We start from the raw sequence: 11,912 nt of genomic DNA, 5'->3' as shown, positions 1-11,912 counted from the left end.
CCTGCTCTCTAGGAATTCACAATTTTGTTTGGTACACAGAACTTGCACATAAAACTTTAAGACCTGACAGCAAACAATCAGCAAATACAATGTGTGATATAGAATCTGGAACACATAAAATTACATTTCAGAGTAGATCTGCCTTCTAATTATGTTTTACTTCAGCTAAGATTAAAGTTAGTTTGCATTTTCTGAGTTCAAAAGCTGGTGGCCAGGGTAAATATTTCACACACATGTTGTATGACAAAGGAAATCAACCTGACATTTAAAGCTTAACATGCATAATAAGAACAAAATAATTGTGTATATGCGCTGTATTTTGTGAGGACTGGAGATCGTTCTAGCAGGCATGGTCAAATACACATGAATTGGGACTTCCCTGGTGGTCCAGTGGTAAAGAATCTGCCTTCCAACGCAGGGGACGTGGGTTTGACCCCTGCTCAGGGAACTAAGATCCCACATGCCGCGGGGCAACTAAGCCCGTGTGCCACAAACTACAGAGCCCACGCGCCCTGGAGCCTGTGTGTCACAACTAGAGAGAGAAAACCTGCACGCCACAACTAGAGAGAAGCCTGTGCACCACAGCAAAGAGCCTGTGCTGCAATGAAAGACCCCGCACGCCTTAGCGAAGAGCTCGCGGGCCGCAACTAAGACCTGACACAGCCAAAAAAAATAAAAATAAAATAAATAAATATATTTTTAAAAGGCATCACCATCTGTTGTGGATGGGCAGAATGGCTGCACGTTATTAGAAAACAAAAAACAAAAAAACAAATACACATGAATCGTGATACGGCCTAAAGACACAATCATGCCAATATGCTGTGTTCCATCGCTTAATTATTTTCTCAGCTTTCACTGTGTGGTTATTTGCCTGCCTAGTGCTAGCTGCTGGTTCCCCTACCCGGTCTGGAAAGCACCTGTCCCACCATCTATAAGGCCATGTCACCAGGTGGGCAGATTTTGTTTCCTATATAAGGATATTTGGTGCTGAAAAGCAAGCAGTCATTTGATAAATGTTTATGGATTGTGAATAAACCATGGTCAAATCTGTAAAATCTGAAGGTTTTGGTTACATCTGCATTGAGATGCACTTTAATATTCCATGTCTATATATGAAAAAATTAATTCTTTTTAACTTCATATAAATTCCTTCAAAATCTATTTTCCTTATCATTTTTTCCCAAAAGTTTCATGCTGTTCAGGATTTATCTCTAAGTGGTCAGTAATATATTTTCTGTGAATTTAAAAACAACTGAAATGGTAGTCAGTTGGTAGTCAGGTTTCAACTGGACTGTGAATATAAAAGTTGGAAATAGCTATAATACTTAAATTGACCAAAGGATGGTCATTTGAAATAAGATCTGGGTCTCCCTTTACTCAAACATTATATTCCAAATATGTAAAAGTTCTAAATATCCTTTTAAAGGTAAGTAGCTAACTTTATTTCCCAGGGAAAAAAAGTTGTGTGTTTTTTTTTTTCACTTTAATGGGATAGTCCCAGTGAAATTTGTTTTACATTTTTGTTAGGTGTAAATAACTTTTTTTTGTAAATAAAGTTATGAACTATATTCACTTGGATAGTTAACCATTTAAATATATCCATTTTGAGAATATTATAAAAGAAATAACCCTTCTGCAAAGTGAGTAAGTACCCTATCATTTGGATTCTCAAGAATAGTTAATAGCTTATTAACAAAAGATGCATTCCTCCATTGTTGGCTAATAAACTTTACTACTGAGAGAGAAATAAAGTAATATAGTAAATACATTATACATTACGTGTGATACATACTACATACATATAACCTAAAATACGTAATAATATGCTTCATCCTCCTTCTCTAAAACAGCTCTTGGCACAAAGTAGGAGCTCAATAGATTTTTGTGGAAAAAGTTAAGCCTTCATTAAAAAGGAGCTAATCCTCAGTAGATTTGCTCTGGGGGGGTATCATCGCCAAGTGTGTGTTACCCACAAATTCTGAGAGCCATAAACTGAGTTTTGTTAGCTGAGGTTTGCCTTGGGCTGTACTGAGAATTAAATCATCAGAAATGGTAGGGGCAGGGCGGGGTGGCAAGGGGGAGGTGAAAGAAGAGAGAAATATTACTTGGTACCCCTGATACAAAGTTTCTAAAAAGCTTTTAAAACTTTGTTTTCATTTAGATAAAGACTATTCCAAAGACATCAGACTGATATAAATTTCTCAAAAGAAGTTCCAAAGAAAGTGACAAGAAAAATGTAACCTGTGATCTGGGTCAAAGGCAAAACTACTTAATATTCCCTTTGGGATTTCTAGAACAATGCAACAGAAAAGAGGAAAAATTAATTAATTCAAAGGATATTGCTCTGTGTATGTGTATTGTATACACACACACACACACACATATATATTGCTGTGTATGTGTGTGTGTGTGTGTGTGTGTGTGTGTGTGTGTGTGTGTGTGTGTGTGTATCTTTTACAGTGTTCACTCAGAGGTCTGACAAGATTTTGGGAAACCTCTATTCATTTGCTATTTTAAAGCTCTTGTTATTTTAAAAATTATTATCACAAATTACATCAAGGTCTCATAATGACCATTTGTAGTAGAAGTTTACCTTCATGTGCTTCTCCGTCAGCTATTTATGGTTATAAGTTCAGTATTCCGTCAAGAGTTAGCAGACAAATAACTCTATCCTGAGGTTATTTAATTTTAGGGGAAAAAAAACCCATAATAGATATTTTTTAGAAAAAGACTTAAAAGGGGGGGGCTTGAAAATAAAATAGCTCTGGAAACCACTGTTAAAAAAAGTTTGGTTGTTGGTGTATGCTAAAGATCAAAGAGTGCACAGGCCCAAAGAAATCAACAAAATCAAACCTTATGTATGGCTGAGAAAATTAAGAGGCTGTGACAAAGATGGGGTATTTCTTCCGCCCAAATACAGGCTAGTACAGCAGAGTACAGAGAAGCCCAATATATGAAGTAAAATTATGTATGAAATAAAACTGGGTATAACAGCAATGAATTCATGTAATGTCTCACATTATCGTCGATGGCTTTAAAGGAATAAAAAAGCTAGAGGGGTTCTCAATGTTTAAGTGACTTTTTGCTTGATCTTTACTGATCAGCGTCATAGACATACTAAAAAAAAAAAGCAATAAATGCAGGCTTTTAATTATAGACGTAATTTTATATTACTGGCTAAACTTTGGAAAAGAGAAAAATATAAAAAGAAAAAGCCCTCCACACCTCACTATTTTAATATAACTGTCATAATTTCTGTATAGTCCCTTCCAGACTTTATATATACATGTTTATATAAGGTTGCAATCAATGGTGCACATACATTCTTTATGTTACTTTTTAAAAAATATTTTTCAGGTTTGCTCTAGTTTTCTAATTTGTCATTGATAATTACATAACACTCCACCTAGTGATTACACCATAATCTACTTAACCATTCCCCTGCTGTTGGATAGTTATTTCCAAATATTGGTTCCTATAACAATGTTCGCATGAAGGTCTTTGTGTATGTGGCTTGTCCTATGTCCTACATTTCTTTGGAAAAAAATCTCAGAAGTGAGGGTATAGCAGCAGAGGGTGCAATATATTGCCCAATTGCTTTTTTAGCAGGCGGAACTAAGTGACAGTGACATCAGCTACACATAAGAGTACAAGTTTCTTCAATTCCTGAATTACAGAATTTTAGGATTAAAAAAAAACTGTCATCAACAATCACTAGGACTGACACATTTTCTACTGTTATTAAACTGGAACTGAAGTTTACAAATCCATATCTTGTAAGTCTGTTTCATGTGGGTCCTCTAGGGCCATATCATCCTCAGAGATTTTATAAAATCCAGTCTTTGAACTTGGAGACTCAGGATTCGTGGCAACCATTCTAAGGTAAGAGGAACCAGTGATGCTTGGACTAAGACGGGAGCCGGAGAGCCTCTACTGACACAAGCTTATTGAAAACAAGACTGAGCTTCTCTAAGTAATAAAATGCCAAACCAACAGAGGTAACTTTACAGGATGACCTCAAGAGATTCTACCAATAGGATAATATGGCAAGGGACTTAACTATAGGCAAAAGTAAGGCCTACTAAAAATAATCCAAATTAACTGCGCAGAGCATTGGGCTCTAGGCTCTCAGATGGGATGCAGGGATCACCTGGAGTGAGAGGTTTCCAAACACTACACGTGAGAATCCCCTGAAGGGCTTGTTAAGGGACAGATTACCGGGCCCCATCCCCAGAGTCTCTGATTCAGTAGGTCTGGGGTGGGGCCCAAGAATTTGCATTTCTACCAAGTTCCCAGACGATGCTGATGCTGCTGGGCCAAGGACCACACTTTAGATTATTTCTTTATTCTTTTAAAATCATGTATTAAGTAGCTAATAAGTACCATGCTCTATGCTGAAGATACAAAAAGGAATAAAACCAGTTAGTACCTGCTTCAAGAAATTAATACTCTCTGTTTTTGTAGACATTGCACTGCTCTAGTCCTAAAAGTCAACAAACTTGGACCTTGTTGAAAACAGAGTTTAAAAATATATTATATTGCCTTTAAATAAAGCCAGGGTATTTCTAATTAGTTCCAAATGCTTTAGGAAAACATGCAGTAATCCTACAATGGCAAATGCCTGAGGGTTTTCTTCACTCTTCTGGATTTTACCAACATATGCAAATCATTTGTTACACTAACTTCCTCATTTATATATACACCATTCATGTGTCTGTTCTCTTTCATAACTCCATCCACCATATAGAAAAGAGAAAGATTTTCTATAAGTACTTGTCCGTACACAATCTAAACACTGTTTACAAAACCCAGGTAATTATCAACCGACAGAAAAGAACAACATTGAGTACAGTAAGACTTGGGGATTCTCCGATTTAGATTCAGACTTCAGTAACACTGTGGAAAAGTGAATGACAAGTAAGCAATATGCTTAGTCATACCCATGAGGGTGGCCTATACTTGTTAAACACTGCCTATCAGCTGATTCAGAGTTAATGAACTTGCCTTTGAGGTGACTGCTAAGCTTCTATTTCTATCAGATACACATTGGCTTCCCATAACTATTTTTGGCAAAAAAATAAAAGGCAAAATAAACTAGGTATAAAATTTTGTGATCTGTGGATCTGCCAAAGTATTAGGCATTATTTGTATGTCTTTGGCATATTGTTTATGACATGACTGAAAGACTCCTTTCATTTCAATCTATTAGAAAGGTACTTTAAAAGTCTGGAAGAACTCATGAAGAGATTACATAATTTGTTTAACGTCACAGAGAAAAGACATCGCGAGAGGTAATATTCAGATACCTAATTACATTAACCAACAACTAACTCCTGGCTTTAAATTTGATAAGATTTCTTGGATAAACTGACATTTAGGAATGACAATTTGTTTTTCTGAAGGAAAAAAATGGTTCAAGGAAGAATTACAATGCATGTTGATTTTTTTTTTTTTTTTTCCCCTCCGCACCACACAGCTTGTGGGATTTTAGTTCCCCAGCCAGGGATCGAACCTGGGCCCACTGGCAGTGAGAGCACAGAGTGCTAACCACTGGACTGCCAGGGAATTCTCGTGTGTTGATTTTTAAGAGAAAAACAAATGCATGTGTGGGAGAACATATCCCTTCCTATCACGGCTGTTTCAAGTGGCTATTTTCATATTCGGTTTCATGAAGGTTGGTTTATGGAAAACTGGGGACATGAATCACTTTAATTTTATTTTTCCTTCTCCTGATCCCCTCTTTCAAATTCCAAGTGTGTTTACTATTCCTTAAAAGCCTTGTTTGCAGGTAGCAAGCAAACCAGGAACTAAACTTTCAAATTTTTGCTGAGGATGTCTTAAAGAATTAACCCTGCTGGAAATATTGGCATTTTGCAAGTGGACTCCAAACTTTCAAAAAGGACACGGATGGTGTTGGCGGCAAAATGAAGGCCAGTGGGTGGGGTCAAGGTTAAGGAGTTCTTTCCAGCACCTCATCGTTGCCCCTGGCAGTCTGATAGGTATGTTTCCCCATCGCCTTCACTGTAAAAGAATAGTTGTTACTCCGTAAACACGCAGGATAAGAATATCCTCTTTGCATTCACTTTCCCAGATCCTCTCCTGAAGCAACTACTTATAGAGCCCAAGAGAGAAACAGTGCTAAGTGGCAACTTTAGAATTTAAAGCTGTCCTAAAAGTCTATGATGTCACCGAGGGGCAAGGTAAATTCTTAGAAACCAACCCTTTCATCCAGGTGTCTGTACAGTTACTGTGCAACCCGCCGCGTGTGGGAAGTGAGCACACGCAGATCTCTCCCACTCCCACTCAGGGTATTTCCCTACTTTCCTCCCTCCTATCTACCTTCTCCTTATCTGCGGTAACCTGGGCAGCCTTCTCACCCCAGGTCTGCGCTAATCTGAACTCTTCCCAGAAGGCGAGGAAATCTGTCTCAGAGAGGCTTATCCACACATCACAATTCCCCTAGATGAGTCCACAAATTAAAGTGCTCCTTAAAAAAATCAGTTAAAACTGGCAATGAATTTATTTTCTAAAAACCAATGAAGTGGAAGAAAAATGTTTCTTAAACAAGACACTGAAGCAAATTCAACTATTACAGGATTGAGTGTAAATCCTCCCTGTAAGGTTTTAAATCTCTACTGCAAATGATTCATGGTACATGAATTGATGACTTCATTTCTTTCCTTTACATCTGAGAAATCACAGTAGAGAAAACAATCTTATTGCAGCCCGTCCCTCCAAAGATTTTCAAGTTGAGAATGGCCTGGTCACTGGAATAGCTGAAGGTATAGCAATGGCTGTAAGAAAGCCAAACTAGAATGTGAAGAGAGTGGAAATTAGGGCTGCTCCCCACTCCCCACCTGAAAACATTGAACACTCATCTACAAGCACTGGCCTAAGCCTTTCTTTGACCTCTGCTCCTCCATCCTTTGAGTTAGGTCCCCACTTGGGCTCTATAGCTGCATACTCAGGGAACAGGGTGAGGGGTTCAGGCCTGGAACCAAGGCCCTTACTTGCTTGCAAAGGAGACAATAAAATGGATTATTCAACAATCCATAAGGAGAATTTAAAATTTATTATTTGGATGATGCACAGTTAATTATATGCTTTTCCAGTGAGTCCCTACTAGTAAACTGTTGGGTTCCTAGGAGGCAGATTCACTTTTCAAGCCACTAAAAGTCTATTTTTTGGCTGCAGCTTCTTAGAAAGAGCCCCAAGTTTTACGACAAGCACAGCCACTATGTAGTCTTTAAGCTGTGATACTAAAATGTCTTTTGATCTGAAGGATCATAGGCCTCACTAAAAAACAAACACACATTAAGTATTTACAGGGTGCACCATAAAAATATGTAAAAAATAGAACTTTATCAAATAAAAGCACAGCCTGCACCTTCTAAATGCATTAGACATAGAAACTGACACGAAAGGATATACACTGTGTCTACACAGGACTCACAGAGATATTACCAGTAAAACAAAAATAATTCCTAGGCTGATTTTTGTCTGAAGTCACCAGAGAATAGGAAATACAGTTTTAAGCTGAATAATGATGAAATTTCTCATTTCAGAAACATTTTATAAATTGATCACCACACGGCAAGCATTATCTTCAGTTCATTCTTAACAATAATCTCAAAATTAATACTAGGGTGAACTAAATGGTTGGAAAAGTATTAGCTCAATTAAATTCAGGGCCAAGGTCATATCATTTAAGATACACAGGTTTGTTGATAAAGTCTTAAAATCATACAAAAAAAAGAGCACAGAACAATAATTGCAATACTTTTCCCATTTCATTGATTAGGAAATGGAGATTTAGAATGGATAAGTGACTTGCCTCACTATAATAATTTAAATGGTTAAAAATGTAAACATTCACATTCTGAATTAAATATTTGTTATTAAAACATAGGTGTGTATTGACTGTTGAAGAAAAATATGAAGAATATATAAACCTGTTTTTTAAAATAAAAAAATAATTTAAGTATATACCATTATCGGGGATAGCTGTTGTCTTAACATCTCCAAAAGTTTTCCCCAAAATACGGTCTATTTTATTTGAGCTGATTTCCTTTCAAGAACCTACTTAAGTACTTAAGTAAATAAAAATTAACATATGACATTTTTATTAAATAAGCTTCAAAAGATATGCCATATAACTCCCCCAAGCCTACCTCGGTATTGTGATACAATACAAATAGTAAACGACAAAGCTGAGGAAGGTTACAAATAATCTTCAATTTGAAAATTTTATCTAGAAGGCTATGAAGCTAACTGAATGTTGATAGACTGGGGCTATCTATGCTAGCAAGGTGGTTATTTACAGACCTTACTGTACTTTTGTGGAGTCAAATTAGATCGGTTGCTAAGGACCTTTGTAATAAGCATTTTAAATCGCTGCCCTTTTTGTTGCTTTTAGGCCTTAAGAGAGAAAGGGACAGGGCCTTAAGAGAGGTCAGCTACCCTCATGAGGAGATCTGTTAGGAAAAATAAGAAAAGCAAGTTAGAAATTCAGTTTAACAACTTTGAAGGTGTCAGGGGCCATATGTTTCCGCCTATACACTGGTGACATAACAAGTTTTCTCGATTAGTGCTTAAAAAAAAAATCCTCTACAGCTGATATGTATTTAGTGGACTCCTACGAGACCAAAAAGTTCTTCCGGTATATTTGCCACACCTTATGGCATTATTATATTTCCAAGTTCAAGTGACAGTGAATTCAGCAGAACACCCACAAATGAGAATGACCAACATTTTCTGTCCTACCCATTGGACATATATAAATCCTATGAAAGAAGAGAAAGTAATAGACCAGGATATATAAAACGTTTGTAAAGTATTATCTTAATATTGTTTTCATGAAAGTCTCCCGTTATTAAAAACCATTTCACAATTTGAAAACTAAATGAAATGTATTATTAATACCTGTGTATGCTTCCACAGCTGTGCCACTCACATAGCTTTCGAATACATAACGATCTTGATAATCAGGGTTAGTGGCAAACATCCTTATTTTCAGAGGATTACAGAAGAGAAAAATAAGCATTTGTTTATAGTCATATAACTTACTAAGAGCAATTAGCTGTGACCAGTAATGTATTATTTCTAATGCACAATCCTAAAGTCATACTTTTTTTTCCCGGTATAAATTTTAATACACAGGAACAATACAACTTTAATGTCACAGGGATTTTGGAATTAATATTGTGATTTTTAAAAAACTACAATTTAATGGTTTTTAAAATGTAATTCTGAAAAATATACAAAGAAACGAACAGTAAGGAAACTAGTCCCTTCAAAGAAAATAGTGTATTTAATTATTAAAAATGCCAACTGCAAAACTATTTTCAAGGTATTCTAAGTTTAAAAAAGAATATGACGCTGGTGGATATTTTAGTTTTAATTAAAAAAAGAAATTATATCCTTTTAAATTTAAAAGAATGAAAAAAAAGTGCCCAAAAAACTTAGCCTGGAATTCTCCAAAACTTTATACGTCACTGATGCCATGTTTTCATAGCAGTTATCATAAAAGCAAGAAACAAACTTTTAAACATGAAAAAGTTCTGATTTAAAAATTAAATCACCAGGTTTTTCCCCCCTTCCACTGATTTGCACTAATTGATTCTAAGACCTTTAAATTTAAGATATGATCATCGGCAAGTGAAGTGTCAAATATCATTATAATTTAAATAAAGGAGAATGATGAGAAGTACCCATTAAGACAAAAATGGATGCTTTTGTAACAAACCTCACTTTTCAGCTAACAGCATTCATTTTACAATTTTGTATACTAAAGAATACTATGGTGCCGTATTAACTTAAGAGTGAATCTGATTGAAAACAGAAAACACAAAAATTGTTTTCAAACTTGAAAAAGATCTTTTGAAATATCACTGCAAAAGCTAACTGGTAGCATCTCTGAGTATTTTCTACAGAACTTTCATAGGAGTGGAAGGTATTTCTTTAGAAAGAAGCTGCAATGAGTGTCTATGTCAGTCTCTATTCCAAAAGGGTTTTCTAAATCATCTAGACCATCAGGAGGTCCTGTTTTCTGTCAGCGATTGATCACTTAGCTATGAACAAGAAGATTGCCACCGAATACCTGGGATCTGTCCAAGATCTGCTCAGCTCCTTCTAAAGGGTGTCAGTCATTGCTCTCTCAATAACTCCAGTTACAATTTGTTTCATGAATGATAAAAATAGTTAACATGAAAATAATGTACTTTAAAATCGAGTTTTTCATACAACTCAGTCATCTTGCCTGGTTTTGTTTTCAGACGATGATCTATACAAATTAATTTTTCATTTTGACCCCAGTTTTGAAAGGAAAAGAAGAAAACTTCAGCTTCTTCATGACAGACTAGTTTTTTTTTTTTTTTTTTTTACTTTATGCTTCTTAAAATAATTGACACTATTTTCCCAACCATTATTCTCAGACCCAAGTGAATTAAATTCTCGCGGTAAAACAAGAGCACAACAAAATAATAACGATATAATATCATCACCACGATCATCATGATCATCTTCTTGCAAATTTTGGACGCATCACCAACACATTTCAACAAAGTGCAGTTACAGAAGCCGACTCACCTAAGCAATGAGAGTTAAGAATTTAGAAACGCAGCCTTCTGATCACCAGCAGAGGTAAAGGCCCCTTCTTTACCTAGCAAGTGACCTTATATAAAACCAGCAGATAGGTTACTCCCAGTTTCTGCCTCCTTACCTCAGGCTCCTCCCCAAATACCGAGACAGAAAGTACCACAAATACACACCCACTTTCCACCCCTTAAACGGAGGGACCAGAGACTTCGGTTAAGCTGCCCTACCTCCACCTACCCCAGTCAGGCTCCGAAGAGCAGGAGTCGAGCCTGGCACGTGGAGGAACCAAGGCGCTGGCAGGCCATCTTCCCGACCACTGCGGGGGTGGGAGGGGGCCGCGCTCTCCATCCCCTGCCCCCCGACAAGCCAGCCCCCATCCCCGGCCCTTCCACTCGGCTCACCGCCAGCAAAGTGCTTAAGGGCACCTAGGCTGGGTGACCCCCAAGGGCGCCCCTAACTTAACTGTCACCATGACCCCGCAATGGTCACTGTCTGGGTGCTGGAGCCGGACTCCGTCGCCGCGGGACGCACCCGCACAGGATCCCGTGCCCAGCCCCGAAGTACCCCGGGAGCAGCTCTCGGACCCTGCGCACTTTCGCCGGGGCTCGGAGACCCGGGTTCTCTCAGACGCCCGGTCAGGCGCGCGCCGAAGGGCCCGTCACGGCCGCGCGGGGCGCACAGGCTCGCGTCGCCGGTGCGGACCGCCGCTCTCCCCTGCGCGCCTCGCGCGCAGCCCGTGCCCTCTGCCGCCTGTGTATTAGCCCTGCGCCGGGACGTCTCCTCAGGGCGCGACCCTCGGCCGGGAGCTGTCAGCCCCGGTGCCCTCGGACCACGACCCGTCCGCCCGGGACCCCTCCGTCCGAGAGCCCGTCGGCCCCTGCCCCCCGGAGCGCGCCTCAGCGCGGGTCCCTCCGGGGCCCCGCGCCCCTCGGCGAACCCCTCCGTCCACGGGCCCTCGCCCGGCGCCGCTGCCCCGAGCGCCCCTGGCAGCCCGACTCTGACCTGCGGCGGTGGCCTGGCGGTCCGCTCCGGTGTCCCGGCGGCGGCGGCGGCGGCGGCGGCGTCGGCGGCGACGGCGGGCCCACCCTCCCCGAGTGTTACAGCCCCCCGGCAGCAGGGCTCGCCGAATCCCGGGGCCGAGGGAGCCAGACCCGTCGCCGCGCTCTCCCCCCTCCCGGCGCCCACCCCCGCGGGGGGCTCTCCCGCGAGGGGGCGTCCCCCGCGGGGGCGCGCCGGTGTCCGCCAGGGGGGGCCGGGCCGCCCCTCCCACGGCGCGACCGCTCTCCCACCCCGGCTCCGCCTCCCTCTTCACA

At 39.9% G+C, this 11,912-nt stretch overlaps 1 protein-coding gene across 3 annotated transcripts in view; it reads right to left on the bottom strand.

Annotated features, from left to right (window-relative positions):
- The window catches only part of PPARG (peroxisome proliferator activated receptor gamma), a 127,690-nt gene extending 116,047 nt beyond the window's left edge, over nucleotides 1–11,643 (bottom strand). For 2 of the 3 annotated variants that reach the window (XM_007461548.1, XM_007461550.1), the window contains exon 1: nucleotides 10,591–10,661. The gene's annotated coding sequence lies outside the window, so the exon portion shown is untranslated. Of the gene's footprint in view, nucleotides 1–10,590; nucleotides 10,662–11,601 lie in introns of those variants that run through there. The other variant, XM_007461549.1, reaches the window with a different exon arrangement.
- Nucleotides 11,644–11,912: the final 269 nt, after the last annotated feature.

Source organism: Lipotes vexillifer, unplaced genomic scaffold, assembly GCF_000442215.2.
Source record: "Lipotes vexillifer unplaced genomic scaffold, Lipotes_vexillifer_v1.1 scaffold889, whole genome shotgun sequence".
Classification (NCBI taxonomy): domain Eukaryota; kingdom Metazoa; phylum Chordata; class Mammalia; order Artiodactyla; family Lipotidae; genus Lipotes; species Lipotes vexillifer.
The sequence above is the reverse complement of the archived record's forward strand: the minus strand, read 5'-3'. Positions and strand labels throughout refer to the sequence as shown.